We start from the raw sequence: 17655 nt of genomic DNA on the forward strand, positions 1-17655 counted from the left end.
CCTATGTAAAAGTCAAACGATACGACAAAAATTATTTGAGTCGCTTATACTTTGGCATAGCTTTGGAATGAAACCAGTAGTTTATTGGTTTTAAATGGTAATTCGCGTGCAACAAAACATGAGAAAATAAAAGATTCGTAATATCAAACGATAAAAAGCTCTCTCGATACTGAGACGGTACAGATTTCCAACATCTGTTACGCAATACCGGAGCCATGATAACCTAGTGGTTAAGACGTCTGTCTCCTACTTGGGAGGTCGGGGGTTCGATCTCCGACACGCACCTCTAAATTTTCAGAGTTATGTGCGTTTTAAGCAATTCAATATCACTTGATTTAACGGAAAAGGAAAACATCGTGAGGAAGCCTGCGTCATTGAGAGTTCTCTATAATGTTCTCAAAGGTGTGTCAAGTCTGCCAATCCGCACTTAGTCAGCGTGGCGGACTATGGCCTAAACCCTTCTAGTTATGAGACCTGTTCTCAGTAGTGGGCCGGGGATGGGTTGATGATGATGATGATGTTACGCAATTCAGAAGACGACATTAGTCGCGCATCTTTTGGCTTCAATAAAACTAATGAAATGTAACTGAACAAGTTACTATCTAGTTAACATTTATTACGAGTAAAGATGCTCCAAAACTCTTTAGAATGCGGTTGGGAAAAGACATGTTTTATTGGTGACATAAAACATATTAACGGACACACATATTAATTACTTCAAAATTCATTAAACTAGGGTCGACTACCGCTTACGGAACGCTTGACCAATTTCAATAATAATTAGAATCATCACATATGAAACCAGATTATCAAGAATGTTTCAGGTTGGACAACATTGCCCAGCTAATATAAAATCATTTGGCGCACGCCGCTTTAGAAAGTCAGGTACACCTTGCTATCCATTGAATTGAAATAACAATTCACAAAAACCCTTTAGGTACATCTGCGTTACGAATCATACATCGTTCGTACAAGGACGCTGCCCTAGCGCATCTTTTCTATTAAATATAGAACAAGGTGTAAACTTTCATATTGAACTATAAGACACGTCAAGGAACGTGCCAATCTGATTCACCTGGAGTCATTATTGTAGATCTATACTCTAACATTTGGTAGGTTAAATCTAGAGACTGTACCATCACCTTGCAACGTCACAATTGTTTGCAAAGGAGATTATATTACATTATCTTTATAAAAGTGCACCGTAATTAAGCGCCCACATCTCAAAGGCACTCTACAATATCTGCGGAGCAAAAAACACGATCGATCAGCAGATGCGTACGCACTGCAAACAGTCCTAAATTTCATATTTAAAAGTAATTCAATAACATAATGTCGATCAGTGAGCAAAATGTATTGCTTCCTTCCACCTTGAAGCAAACCGTGACCCTTACAGCCTTCAGAAGCGAGTAGGTGATACAGTTATGTCAAAAAACTGTAGCACTGTGAAAGATTCTTTGTTTGTTATAACGGAACAGTGCATTACGGCACCCTAATATTAGGTGTACAAAAACTGTACCGTTTTATAAGGATTTAAAGAAGAGCATTGGTAAAAAAAATGTGTAAGGTGTTCGTATAGTTTCTTGCGACCCGTTATATCTATAGAGATTAGAGGCACGCGTTTGGTACGGTACGGTACGGGCGTATTGTCGGCCAAGGCTTTGATGTGGCTGGAAAAGACAGCAATTTGGACAATGGCTTTAAGCTAGGAGCTCAAATCAGGTGTAAATCCGCAGTAAAGTATGTCACACGGACACAACTCCTTTTACACCATCGTTCGTAGCCAAATATTTTAACTTACAAGACAGTGTGTTGTAGCTCTTTGTATAAACTGTACTGGCTACTCACTATCTTGTTTTGTTTTTCAAAGTATTTTTTAATAAATACAATCTATCTAATACACAGACATTTAAAATATTTGTCTCAGTAACCTAATTAGTAAGATTTAGCTTGAAAACAGCCTTATATCGGACAAAACGAATGCTTCTGTATGTACGCTCCAGTTGCTTTTATTTTAATTGCATTTGAGATTCTACTAAAGAAGACACCAATTAAAGTTGTACGATTAATGCAACGGCGATGTTACTTAACATGGGGCTGATAAACCTTCGTTAAATTAATGTCGAAGATAATCTCGACACTCTACTAAAATCTCATACTCTCTTTAGAGAGTTTTATAAACATAAACATCGAAACGCCGATGTAATGAAGAGTAACATCAATACTTTAGATAATATAGACACTATAAAATATAATCTAAGTCACAATTTATTGCCTTTAAAATGTAGAGCATAAACGTGAAGAATGAATTACTGAGAAACTGGCTTATCATATTACTTATTCCGGTGCCGATCGTTCATATAATTAATTTTGATAACTATAACGCCTTTCTACAGATACAGAAGTCGATGCTTTTAGCTACTATCTCATAGTTTAATTTACTCCCAACTTTAGAGACACTACACACACGGCGTTGCAGTTGTATTGTGTTTTGTAATTAAGTAGATTGTTTTCTTTTAAATAAGTTAGTTATTTTGTGTATTACACAAGTTTAAAAAATGTGTTAAAAGTATGCTCCTAAAAAAGCATATTATACAGTCGCAGACTATGTAAACGATAAAAAAGCTTGGATTTGACTCGCTCCAGCAATGCACGGGGCTGCAATGGCTTGTATAGTACGGTATAATAACATTGTAAATTGAAAAATTAAAAAGAGCAACCGCCGAGTTTCTTGCTGGTTCTTCTCGGTAGGAACGGCATTTCGAACCATTGGTAAATTAAAACTACCTGACTATTCATAAGTACTTGTAAAAAGTTGACATGAATAAAAAAACATTCTATTATATTCTATTCTTATGATAATATTATGTGTTAATACTAAAATAAATTTCTAAAAGTACTAAATTAAAACTCGAAAAGCGAGCGAGAAAAGGATTGTGTACGAATAATATTTCAGCAATGACAAATTGTTAGCCAAAAGCGTGATATACCTACATACTTATTTACGAGATTTTTCTATGACGACGTACCTACTTTTAATTGTTTAATCAGATACCAGATTATATAACAGATTATTATTGCTATGTTTATCATCAAAACAACGTTATTTATAGGTTTTTCTATGACTATATTATTTTTAAATTGTTCAATCTACTACCAATTTATGACGTCATACTACTGGTAGAGATTCTCATAGTTACTGTGGCGAGAAAATTACTTAAAATATTCTGCCTAGCAATTAATTATTATTTATTTGGTGTTGGCGTTTTCACGTTTTGTGTGTATCAACCCTTAGACACGATGAAAGATGAATCAAGCTTATATTATACACTACCTATGATTGTGACATTTCCTTTATTCCTTCAACCAATCTTAGTTGACCAAATAAAATTTACGGTTGAAAATTTTCTTAAAAAAATTTAACTTTTATTGAAACTTTTTTCTAAAAGTTTACATCAACAGAGCTAAATATATTATTATGGTAGTTCCAAAATAGTATTGTGGTTAAATTATTAAATTTTAGTTTTTAGAATTATGGCCATGGCTGCGATTTATGTTTTGTATTTTGCTTCCTACTTATTTTTCTAAAGTCTAAACTAAACTAACCCGCCGTCAAAGAGTATGTAATCACTTGCCGCCACGCACAGGTCGCCTGTTCGCTCGCTATTTTTGAAAAGAAAAATTATGCCATTTTTATGTCAGAAGAACCTAATTTATTTATTTTACTTTATTGAATCACCCACAAAATTAAACAAAAAATATTTAAGTTATAGGTGCTAGGTCAACATAATAATATTTCATTTACAGGCGGCTACAGCATGCAAATTTAGACGAATAAGTCATGCGACAGAACCTAGAATTAACAACCTATTTGAGAAACGAAAAGGTTAAACATAAAAGGTAAGAATTAATATATCATGGTATACATACTGTACCTACCTATACTTTGATATATTAACTGTGGTGTTTTAGAAAGATTTCTTTTCTACTTAAGTATATTGTGTTGTTTTTGTCTCGTCATTATGTTTCACACCGATAAGGATCGCGGTCAAATCATGCAACCCAATACCCAATGTGGACATCCAAATTGGTTGAAATTGAAGAAAAAACGCAGAAATGGTCCGTTACATTTCACACAAAAATATGTTTATGGTTTTTGCTCCCGTTACATCAAATATTTTATTAAGTATTCTTCGAAAGAAATGTTTCATTTATTCTCTCATCAGTTTTTGATCCAAATTTTAGTTTACCTACGTAATATTCTATTTTACCAAATTATAGGGTCACCAACAATTCGATACCAATCGAATGTAGTAGCAAGTTGCATTTACTAAAAATAAGGTAAGTGCTTACCAAGGTTTTACTTTTGTACGTGAGCAAACCGCTGGAAAGATACTCTAACAAGTAACAATTGAGTTATGGCAAAGAAGACAAACAAAAACAGGATTTCGGCGTAATCTTCCATTCTTCTCGGCTTAAAATCACCCAAAATGTTTCATGCGTTCCATATTTGTTTAAAATCAGTAGGGTGTTCAATAGATGCGTCGATAAAATACTTGAAAACTTCCGGACGAGTGCTTTGTGCGTAATTGGCGCGCCATTTATTTCCTTCCCCGGATTCTAGGATTATTGTGTGAATTTCTAAAGTTGGATACAAATTTACGAGCTACTTTGTGTATTGAAATATAAATCTTCGATTTGGCACGAGCGTTATCGAATAAAACGAGGGCGTGATTGTGTTGAATTTGGTATAGGAAGTGGCATTATATGTATTATGTCAACGATTCTTTTTGCAATAGGAGAGTATCGAAACCTTTGCTAAATTAAGATTTATGGCTGTTTTAAAGTGGTGCAGTATCCGGCCACTTTATCTAAATTACATACGTTGTAAGTGGTTGCTATGAATAGGTACATAGTTGTAACCATTTGGACGCACAACGCCAGAATCCAAACGCCAAGTGGTATTTTCTTATATTGAAACATTACGTATACGTACATAATATAATCAAGCATCACGCGGATAATTTATTATACTTAACTATGCTTTAGCACTAAAAGATTTCGTATTTTGCGTAGCGTTTTAATCCTTTGGCATTTTGCGTTTATGGCGCTGTGCGTCGAACTTATCACCCCAAAAGTAGATGAAGGCTATTTAGTTTTTTATATACAGAACCTAAAATCTGTAAAAATAGGGTTAGATAAAAAACTGGTTCTAATTTTGACGTAACTAATATTTTCTACTTTATCCGATATCGTTAGCAAATTTTGATGCCACGCGTGATATCGTTCTTTTGTTGTTAACAGTTTTGCACAATAGGCGTATCATAACACCTTTTTAGAATAAAAAAACTGAAGAATTGGTTTCACACCCGTTTAATTTTATTGCAAAAAAGTTCTATTAGAGAAAGCCGATAACATTTTCCCAACTTTTTTTACCGACTTCCAAAAAGGAGGTGGTTCTCAATTTAGCCCGTTTTTAAGGTTCCGTACCTCAAAAGGAAAAACAGAACCCTTATAGGATCACTTTGTTGTCTGTCTGTCGGTCTGTCAAGAAACCTATAGGGTACTTCGTGTTGACCTAGAATCATGAAATTTGGCATGTAGGTAAGTCTTCTAGCAGATGTTCGGGGAAAAATCTGAAAACCGTGAATTTGTGGTTACATAATAATGTAAAATAATAATAGGTAGGCATCTGTAGGTTTTCAATTTAAATATTTCCTCCTCAAACCTATTTTTTCATAATACTCTTTACAGTCTTGCGGTTAGACGGAAAGGCTTAAAATTGGTAATCTCCCTGCTTAGCTCCAATCCTTTCTTTAATTTAAAATTGGTAAACTAATAACGGTTGTAAAAATTCCGAAAGGGGATCGATGAAAAAATACTATAAAAACCAACCGTGGTCTATTGACCGTGACGCAACAATTGTTTAGCAGTTTGCCGATAGTGCCCTAAGTCCACCTTGTTGACTTCGACGCTCGAGAAAATTAAACATGCGAAAAAAATCCAAAGGCCCTTAAGAAGATTGAACGACGAGCTATTGTGAATATTGTGTAATGTAGCGAGACCATGCCGTACACTGCACCGCTAAAGTTTTGCCATCACACTATTCGTTAAATTCACACTAAGTAGGTACTTTCTGATTGCCATGACTGTGTTAGAGAACTAGTAGATTGATAATATACTAAGGAATACCAGATCGCAATTTTGATTTTGATCAATCTGATTAACATCGCGATCTGATCTGATTTGAGAAATTTATCATACCTAATCAAAATTAAAAAAAAAAAACAAAAAAAAACATGTTGGACAACTACTTAGTATATCTTTTATGCCTCTGTCTACCTGTCTGTATGTCTGTCTGTTTTATCGTCTGTAATTTTATCACCAGTTAGGAATGAAGATTCTACTAAGAAGAGCCGGCAAGAAACTCAGCAGTTGCTCTTTTCAGATCATACAAAATTACAGTTAAATCAGAACTTAATACAAATTTTATAGGTACGTAGGGAGTTATTTTCATTAGTAACATCGAATAAATATAGTTACTTAATAAGCTTAGAGATTAAAGTTACTTAGTTAAAAAGCTCAGAACAAACAATTTTCGAAAATCTTCCAACCGCAACCATAATAATATGATAAGTCTATGACCGCAACAAATATACCCACGATAGGATTTGGTTTGATTTCTAGTAATAGAGAACACAAGCTGTCTGTACCACTGTACAAAGTTGCAGGTAGAACCCTTTTTGCACAATTCATGGTAACTAACAGGAGTAGGTACGTAACTATTCAGTTGTTGTCGCCACACTTGTCTTGCCGACAAGCAAACATGTCCAATTTCACGATCAGTTTGCTGTTGAAAACATGCAATTAATTTTGTCTCCCCACAATATGGCCAGATGAAATATTGTGTTTGGTACAAAAGGGTGGGTAAGTTGGCGTAAAATAGCCGATTTAGCGACAGAAGCTTGGTCTCAATGTGGCTTTTACATGGTTTATCAAGGAACACGCAAATTAAGGATAAAAGAAAACTTTTGTTATACCAAAATGGCCTGCAATAAATCCTACCCCTCTAACATAAAGACCCTTAAACCAAGATTCTGAGTTTTCATTTTTGCAATATTTTAATTTTTCGTAAATGATTGTTTCTTAAATAAGAAACTGGCTGATGCCCGTTACTTCATTCGCCTGTATTCAGGTTTTTGAAAATCCCGTAGGAACTTATTGATTTTCCGGGATAAAAGGTAGCTTATGCCATTTTCCAGGTCTTTAATTATACTCATGCAAAAAATCACATCAATCCGTTCCTCAATTGCGACATTTTGAAGGACAAAAACCAAACACACTTTACCATTTTTTATAATATTAGTAGTGATTATTAGATGATTCCCGCAACTTCGTCCACGTGGATTTGACTTTTTAAAGAATCCTGTGGGAACTTTTTTCGAGACAAAAGTACGCTATGTCCTTTCCTGTGATGCAAGCTGTACCTAGCTAGTAGCTGTACCAAAAAGGGTTACACATATGATCCGTGAAAAGCTAGCTGACACACTTTCGCATTTATAAGATTAATATGGTTTTTAAATTTGTAAATACACGTACAACTCCCTCCCTGCTCCTATCTAGCATTTGTTTTTTTTAAATATTTGAAACAAGTTTTGTTGGGCTAGTTAGACCACCATGGTAATATATCGATGTTTAAGACATCATTGATGCTAATACAGTTCGATTGTCCTGAATCGAATACCTCAATGCTTTGAAAAGAGCGCGACGAATCGAATCACAATGATTGTAAACGACTCTATTAATAATAGATATAAGTGGTCCTCTAAATTAACCTATTAATCAGACCATAACACAAAAGAAAATAGAGTATAACTATACAAATATCTGTAAGGTTCTGCCATAATGTTTTAAAATACACATAACGCAATATAGAGATTTGTGTAATTTTTTAAAAATTATAAAAGTAAAATTATGTAAGGGTCCTATTAAATAAGGAAATCACATGACGAGGACTTGATGAACATAACTCAATCGGTGCAAATAAGATCTCCTACTGTAAGATCCTAACCACAAAAATGCATAAAGCTTCCATGTAGGTACCTGGTCTGATTAGAGATATATTTTAAAAAGAGGCATTGATCCTTAAATAATTTTCACACGATCGATCGAGGTTTTGTTTCCGATCGTCCAATTTCGAAATATCGGTTGCGGCTACAAATCATTAAAAAAAATTGAGTTTGAAATTTTTCGGAATGGGCAAAAAGGCGGCTTGCTTAAGGGAGGCGTGGTGGACACCGCTTCTGGAAATTAGGGGCAATTTTGACACCTAAGAAGTGCTAAGTTTAGTCTTTCCCCCTGTAATTTAGTCGACGTGTACTGTCGATACCGCAGTTTGTGTATTCTATCCTACATTGTACGTGCCCGTCGGAAACTGCACCCTGATCATAACTCTCATGTTTTATAATAGTAGCTATGCTTTTCTGCGGAGTCATTGGATTTTAATGAGGAAATGTTATCGTAGATTCCATGGATCAGATTGTTATTTTTGTAAAAAAGGACTTTTTGATATAATTTACACGATGTTATGTCAAGTAAAAAATTTAATAGATAAGTTCAGAATTAGGCCCTAGTACTTAAAAATTTTGTCATAAAAGGTTCCAGGTTTAAAGATCATACATTGAAGTTATTTTTTAAAAAAAAGTCGAAATATTTTAAAAAGTAACATTAATTAAACTTTCTTAGCCTTAGCTTCAGTTTAAAAATATAGAATCTGAGACTTTTTAAAAAAGCACATTTTTGCAGGGTCATAATAGAGAAAGTGGTGATAATATATACCTACCTACTATGAACTTATATGAATCTGAATTACAGAAAATACTTGGGTACGGGTTCGAATAAAGTTGTGATTTTTTAATTTGCAACCAGGAAGTGTTTTATCGACGTTAACATTTTTTTTTTGCTCACATTTCCCGTAAGCTTTGAAATAATAGCTTTTGTTGGAAGCTTATTTTTTATTAATATAAAAAGCGGTGGCAAATATGAAAAATTGCTGATTGCTCGGGAGCCATTACTGTACCATGTAATTTAGAGGTAAGCCTATGATTAAAGAAACACTGCCTACCTGTTAAATTAAATTAGGCTTTTTAAGGGTGGCGCTCACATTCCGATATTCTCAGGCTTGAAATAAAACAAAAAATTAAATAATGAATACAAAAAAGGAATAATTTACTAACTCGTCGCTATTAAAGGCATACGTGTTAATGGTTTTTGTGATTGCTTCTTTTTCTTTGCACTAAGAGATTTATTGAAATAAGTAGATATATTTCATGTGGGTGTGTCGATGTATGTTACACGTTACACCCTCGGTGATTGCATTGAGCACTGAGATCCGTTATAAATTAACCTTTCGAATTATAATTGCTTAATTTTTTCCTTTGACTATTTATATGAGACTTTGCTTTTGATATTCGAGTTACACTTGAATTTTCAAAAATCCTTTCTTAGCGGATATCTATAGCTATTTGCATGCCAAATTTCAGCCCGGTCCGTCCAGTAGTTTGAGCTGTGCGTTGATAGATCAGTCAGTCAGTCAGTCATTCCGTCAGCTTTTCCTTTCATATACCTATTTGTTATCGCCTGCTCATTTGCTATTTCTATTTTTTTTTAATGTAGAAAGTGTAATATATTGTATTGTTATTTTTGATCATTTTAAAAAATCTGAATATTATTCCTCGCTTGAACACCTCAAGTTAGAAATATAAATAAGTACCCATACCTTCAAACTATGGTGAAAACGCTTGTCTTACAAGTCATGGAACATTCGTAGCTCTCGTTAGCAAGGAGTTACAACGCATTGTACAGTACAATGGTAGGAGGAGCGTGCTCGTGGCTAACCGTGATACCATGCCAAAATATGATCTGAGATCAGAAGTTTTATCTTTGCCAAAATATTACAGAGAGATACTCGTATGGGTACTTACCTAAAGGAATTTATTTTGCACGAGCTGATGCCCGCGACTTCGTACGCGTAGATTTAGGTTTTTAAAAATCCCGTGGGAAATCTTTGATTTCCCGGGATAAAAAGTAGCCTATGTCACTCTCCAGGTCTTTAACTATACCCATGCAAAAAATCACGTCAATCCATTGCACTGTTGCGACGTGATTGAAGGACAAACCAACAAACCAATAAAAAAACACACTTTCGCATTTATAATAAGGGTACCTACTGATAAAGTAGGTAGGTACATTACACAATAAAGAGAGCAATGCGCGGGTCCGCAACCACTTACACACAAATGGCATAACAATAATTGTTAATCAAATCTTTGAAAAAGGCAAGAGTCTTGCTGGTTCTTCCGTCTTTTAAAGTCCCGTGAGTAAGTAATATTTGATTTCCGGAATAAAAAGTAGTTTATACTTTTGCCGTCCCCGAGACAAGTTTACAGGTATTTGCACCAAATAGATGACGTGTTGCTTCTTCGACAATTGATTTAGATTTTTTAAAATCCCGTAGCAACTCTTTGATTTTCTGGGCCCAAGCTTATGTCATTCACGGGATGCAAGATATCTCTCTACCAAACGTCAAAATCGGTTAAACGGATAGGCCGTGAAAAGCTCGACGAACAGACGAACAGGCACACTTTTGAATTTATAATGGAATAGTTGATGCCGGCGACTACGCCTGCGTGGATTTAGGTATTTAAAAATTCCGTGGGAACGCTTAGATTTTCCGAGATAAAATGTAGACTATATGTTACTATCTCCGGTCCTTTCAACTTTCTCTATGAAAAAAAAAAACAAATTGATAGGTTGCTTAGTTAGGGCGCAAAGGAAGGACAAGCAAGTAAACAAACACACTTTTGCATTGATTATATTACTTAGTATAGATGTTCGACTGATTCATGGGGTGTGGAAATCTGGAGTAATGCATCTCGAAATAGTAACAATTATTTAAAGGGAATCGCAATAAATAAAGGAACTACTTAAATGCATCACGAAGATCTGACTCCCACACTTGGGTAACCGATACGGGAACACGTGATTACTTTATCGATGCGCATGATCAGCATCTGGTCGGTATTCGGAATCACGCGAGCAGATCTTTGCATCTTGCCGCGACATCTATCGCCTTGCAATAAAATACGTAGCAAGCTGGTTATTGTATTTTATATACAAAGTTGTTGGCTGTTTAAATACATTTAAGTCCAATAGATCGACTAGTCGTTCAATTACCGAAACATACTTGAGGAAGAAAAAACCGGCCAAGTGCGAGTCAGGCTCGCGCATTGAGGGTTCCGTACTACAGTCGTATTTTTTCGACATTTTTCACGCTAATTCAAAAACTATGATACATAAAAATAAATAAAAATCTGTTTTAGAATGCACAAGACCTTTCATATGGATACCTCACTTGATATAGTTATCTTACTTCGAAATATGAAAATACTAAGTATTAGTTCATGACCACAATTTAATTTTTTTTGTGTGATATAACCACAAATTCACGGTTTTCAGATTTTTCCCCTAAAGCCAGCTATAAGACCCACCTACCTGCCAAATTTCATGATTCTTGGTCAACGGGAAGTACCCTGTAGGTTTCTTGACAGACAGACAGACAGACAACAAAGTGATCCTATAAGGGTTCCGTTTTTCCTTTTGAGGTACGGAACCCTAAAAAGCAGTTCACTCACGTCCTTGAGAACACAATTTAATTCGAGTACCTAATTAACATTGAAGTATCGAGTGATAAAGACTGAAAATATTTAAGATATTTATTGGGTCAGTCACCGGATGCTTAACTTTTAAACATTGAAATGGACCTACAAGCTATAAGCATACCCCTTCCAGGTTAACCCGCTCCCATCTTAGACTGCATCATCACTTACCACCAGGTGAGATTGCAGTCAAGGGCTAACTTGTGGGTATCTGAATATAAAAAAGACTCGTGTCACACAAAATGACAGTTTTTTGTCGGGATTCGAACGCACTTCTAATTTTTCGGTTGCTTTAACGATGAAGGAAAAACATCGTCAGAAAACAAATCTTGAGAGTTTTCTGTAATGTTCTCAAATGCCCGACTGAAATGGTGAAAAATTGCTTCCATTTCCGCAATGAAGAGCCATGCTTATATGAACTGTCGTATTTAATAAAACTGTATAAAGCCATAAGATAATTACACTTCTAATGTAACCATTACCTTTTCAAATGCATTAATATCGCCCAACTTTATAAAAAGGTAACTAACAAGATAATTACACGAATCGATTCCTATCGTACTTATTTGAGCATTTTCCTCTCCGGTGAGTAAGGCATTCGATATCAGGTAGCGTCTAAATTACAAAGAAAAGCAATTTCAAAGTGACGGCGTAGATCTTACAGTGGATTACCGTACAAGGTAGACGGGTTGAGAAGTCGGCCCATCATACTCTCTAACAGTCTAACCATTCGTTTAAATGGTCATAATTGGTTCAAGAGGCCCTTAAAACCGCACTTGATCATTAGAACACTGCTTTTAACTATTTCAATCGTGACTTGCTCAACGCAATCAAATATTGATGGTGATATTTTAGTAATCCTTTTTTTCTTTTATTGAACTTTCTTCAATAGTTCGTGTTCGGGAGCGAGTGAGATTCGATATCGTTTGAGTCGTGCGTGACTAATATACGGTATACCTATAGTAGGTATGCGACAGTTCGAGATTGCAATCGGAGTGGGGACGCCCCGCACATCCGCATAGCCCCCGCGCTAAACCAGTGCGGGAGAGCGCGGGTGACGTGCGGGAGTACAGGCTATCCCCACCCCTATTGCGGGTTTTCAGAGTTATGTGTGCTTTATAAATTAAATATCACTTGCTTTGACGGTGAAGGAAAATATCACGAGGAAACCTGTATGCCTGAGATTTCTCCATAATGGTGTGTGACGGCTGCCAATCCGCACTTTGCCAGCGTGGCGGCCTATGGCCTACACCCTTCTCATTCTGAGAACAGACCCACCCGTACTCAGTAGTGAGCTAGCGATGGGTTGATCATGATGATAACAATTCACTCATAAAAGAAAAGTACAAAAGTTTTTACAGTGGCACTTAATCTCTAGTAGCATGAAGGTTCAGTTCAGATAGTATCGACTTGTCAAGTTTAGATAAAAGGTTTCGTACTTTGAAAGTACCTACCTAGTACCTAGTGCGTGACTGAATAGTTAATTCAAGTGAAACTATTTAACGAAGTCTAGTAGGCAAGGGACAAAACAAGACTACCTTGTAATACCTGTACCTACTGATAAAGATGAGATTAAGTATTTTGTTTCGTTAAAAATAAATCTGAATAGGTACATAGGGATTTTTAAAAACAAAACAAAAAAATGCTCTATGTTTCCTATAGATGTCAAATCGCCCCGAATACAAATTTCAGCTCAGTCGGTTGAGACGAACCGGTCTAAATTTCAATGTTTGGGATTGCTGGCGTTTCAGGCTTCTGTGGGTTCAGGGATACTCACCGACCTTGGTTTCCTGGTTCACGGCGCTCCAGCGTTATGATTATCCAGGATTTTTAAATTAAAATCACAGCAGCTTTAAAACACGTTCATTTTATTTCACTTCCAGTGAAGAGAGATATAATATATTATAGACATTCATCATCATCATCATGATCAACCCATCGCCGGCTCACTACAGAGCACGGCGGGTCTCCTTTCAGACTGAGAAGGGTTTTGGCCATAGTCTACCACGCTGGCCATGTGCGGATAGGTAGACTTCACACAGACATTACTTCATATAGACATTAGACACAGATTGTTATACAATCATGAAGGTACAAAGTTTAGTGATGATAAAATACTAAACATTCACTACACCACATATTGACACGGCAAGTTATAAATAAAAGCTTGTAAGAAAGAAAAAGATTACTTACCTATTAACATTACAAAGTTACGGGGGAAATTAATATACTTAAAGCTTTTATAAAGTTGGTATCTACGATGCAAAATTAAATTATTTCAGAGTTTATACTTCAAGATGTTCAAGTGGTCGCGGTGACAGAGGCGATGGAGTGATAAAGATGTTTATTGATGATCTTCGACTACAGTAATTGCCAACGGCGGCGCTTGTGTTGCGACGACGCAGTCAACTCGAGCGAATGACAAAGATTCGAGTCTCGATATGTATCGGTCGGTCAGCTTTGATCTTTACTGACGACCAGCCAATCAAAATATTGGTTGACATGTACTCTTTTAAAATTTTAACAACATTTATAACTAGATGATACCCGTGACTTCATACGCGTATATATAGGTCCTTTTTAAATCCCGCAGGAACTATTTTTCAAGATATAAAGTAGGTAGTCTATGCGCTAAGTCAAGGTAGGTAGGATCTTTCTCTTTTCAAAATTTCAGCCAAATCGGTTCAGTCAATTTGGCCTGACGGAGTAGGTAACAAACATCCAAACATCCTCGCATTAATATTATAATATTAGGGTTGATCTGAAGTCTTATACTAAATGATTGAGGTTTAAAGAAAAATGTAATGCTTTGTATCCATTAGCTAGAGGAAGACGTGGGTTGAGATGGCTTGCAGACCAAGCGAAGATGCTGCTTCACCATGAGGCACATTGAGCTATGTGGAAAATTAAATCAAGGCTTATTTTATTGATAGGTATTTATATCTCCTAAAAGCATCCTCAGTGGAAACGTTGCATTTGTTGAGATAGTTTTTTTTCAGGTTAAGATTGCGACGCCTACGAAGGTTACGAAATAATGAGCCTCGTGCTATTCAAGATATATTTAAAAATAATTAAGCGACTTTCAGTATCATTTTTTTCTTACCACGTTCTTCGTGTTATACTTATTATTTTTCATTGGCATTTATTAATTCAGGTTCAACAATAGTTCAGTAACCTGCAGTTATGACGTTTATGCGAAACATTTCAAGAAGTTAAATTAAAACAACCATATAAAAGTAACAACTAGTTTATTTATGCTTAAAACCTTCAACACGTTTCCAATACTTGATATATTGGAATACATAAATGTTGTCTTGCAATATATGGGAGGGAATTCGGTGGCTGCTCTAGGATTTTAACGAAAAAACTCCACCGATACCGAAAAAGGCTCGGCAGAAGCACGTCCGCGCTATAAACTCGAAGAAATAATCTTGGCATTTTATCCAAGGCCGTCGCGTTTCATGCCTCTGAAAAAAAGACACGATACAGATACTTAATGAAGTAGGTTTGTGCAGAAGTCATAAATTAAAAAAATAAATATGTTGACGGGGCGCCTTACCGGTCGTAGTAATTAACATGGCGTAAGGCGGCGCGGGCGCAGCACGAGGCGCGCGCGGGCGCTTGACGGGTCACTCACATTCCTCACTGGGCACGCGGCCTTCGCGAAGGACGGTTGTTCCATACGTTGCACTTTATAATATCCTATTTCCATAATTAAAACGTTAACTCGCCTCGATCAATGTCTTTTTAACCCTTTTTGATGGGAGACGGAGCGACTGTTTTAATCTGTATTAAATAATACGCTTTCGATATAATCGACACTAGTTTCTATATGTACTGTATAGAATAATCAATTATAGGGACAAAAGATTTATTATTTTTAGTTTTAATAAAGCACAGATGCATTCGTACACGTGTTAAGAAAAAAGTAGCTTAAAGGCTGATAATCTTTTCAGGCTGCCAATGCAAACTAGCTATAGACAATTAAGAAGTGGTCATAATTATTGAATTTTAGCAGGTGCAAGTCCCTTAGTGGGCAATAATTGTCGCGATACCCAGTTTGTGTCTTACCCGCGTATTAAAACTAGAGAAAAACGTCGCCTTGTTATAAGGGCATAATGATAGAATACGCTCATAAAAGAACAAAAATGCAACAAGTCATACATATGAAAATATTTACACGTATATACACGCCATTCAGGTTATCATCAGATTGTACTGTTCGAGTCATCTTTTAATATAGGTAGCACACTTCGCACATTACACAGACTCGAAGCCGTGCCGACTCCACTCTGATTCTACTCACAGTAAAACATGGAAATATGATTTTTATTGTGTTACTGACGGCGGAATTTTCAACATTGAAGTGTGTAATTGAAGTGTACAACACGTAAACCATGCACTTCGTTCAATTAAATATTGAAACTTCCACCTTAGTATAAGGAGGAACATGATATTATAAACATACATTTTCATGTTTTGTGAATTGAATCGAAGTAGAGTCGGCGCGGCGTCGTCGGCCGTAGAGTTTGTGTAATGTGCAAAGACACTTTATAAGAATAAACCAAGAGCGTTTCAATAAGAGGCTAGTGATTATTTGAAATGGATTTTTGCTTACAACGTAAGCTCCTCTAATGCTGCAATATTTTATAACGAGGCCTTTTTTCACGATTTGCATAAAAATGGTTTGTCGGCTAATACCTAAGCGTCACCTGCAGGCTGGTTTTGCATATGGCCGACCACACTGACCGCTAATGCCTTTTTCAAATTGTTATGATCTATCATAGAAAGCATCAGAGACATAACGAAACACACTCATAAAATTTGTATGAATGTTCTAGTTTCACGAATATGAAACTACATACATACTTACTCTATTTAACCTAAGTTGACCTGACCTCAAAAATAATATCTCCCATACCATAATTTAAAAAAGAACTTTTGTTTATTACAAAGCACTTGAGTTGACTCTGAAGAAGACTTAAGTTCTTGATTGACAAAATTCTTAATTTTTAGGGTTCCGTGCGTCCAAATAAAAAAACGGAACACTTATAAAATCACTCGTGAATGGTGTGTATGTCAGTCTGTCCATCTATTACAGCCAATTTTCTCTGAATCTTTTGAACCCAAACTCGGGCAAATTATAATGTAAATAAATAAACTTCGAATAGAGGGCGCAGTTCGGCTTTCTTCATACAAACGTAGGAAGGTGATTACTAAAGATTATTTGATATTGTACGCTCAAAACTAAGTATTAGGCATATCGGGTTGTCTTGCCATTATCTTGGTTCATTGATTGGTATATAAACCATTGAAAAACCATATGTAGATTACAGAAACACCTACAAGAAGTCTTTAGGATTAAAATACATGCAAAATAAACGTGGTAAATTTTTCAATATTGTGCGTGCAAACTACGCGCGTACGCGACAGGTCGAGATGGCAATCAGGGAGGGAACGCCCCGCACGCTCGCATAGTCCTCGCGCTAACCCGGTGCGGGCGAACGCGGGTGACGTGTCGGTGTGCGGGGCGTCCCCCCGCCTCAAACCCCGATTGCCATCTCAACCTATCGTGGACTATACATATTCATCGTACGGAACCCTGTCCACGTGACTTCAACTCGCAATTGTCCGGTTTTATTATTAAATGGTTGGATCTTCATTCCTTCAATTATTATTTTCAAACCTATTTAATAACCCTTTAAGTACAGGTGTTTAAACACCACCGAGCTCGTTGAAGTCTTTTAGTAGAAAATAGATGGAATTGCGAAAACAGTTCCAGAAAATTAGGCAAATCAGTCCAACAATAATATCAAAGAAATCAGTTGACCTATATAGATAACTATCAAAAACATTGGTGACATAATTGTGCAGTTATGTTGTGTGGACGTCCACTGTTGGACATAGGCCTTCCCTAAAGAGCACCACCACACCCGGT

Source organism: Maniola hyperantus, chromosome 6 (assembly GCF_902806685.2).
Source record: "Maniola hyperantus chromosome 6, iAphHyp1.2, whole genome shotgun sequence".
Lineage (NCBI taxonomy): Eukaryota > Metazoa > Arthropoda > Insecta > Lepidoptera > Nymphalidae > Maniola > Maniola hyperantus.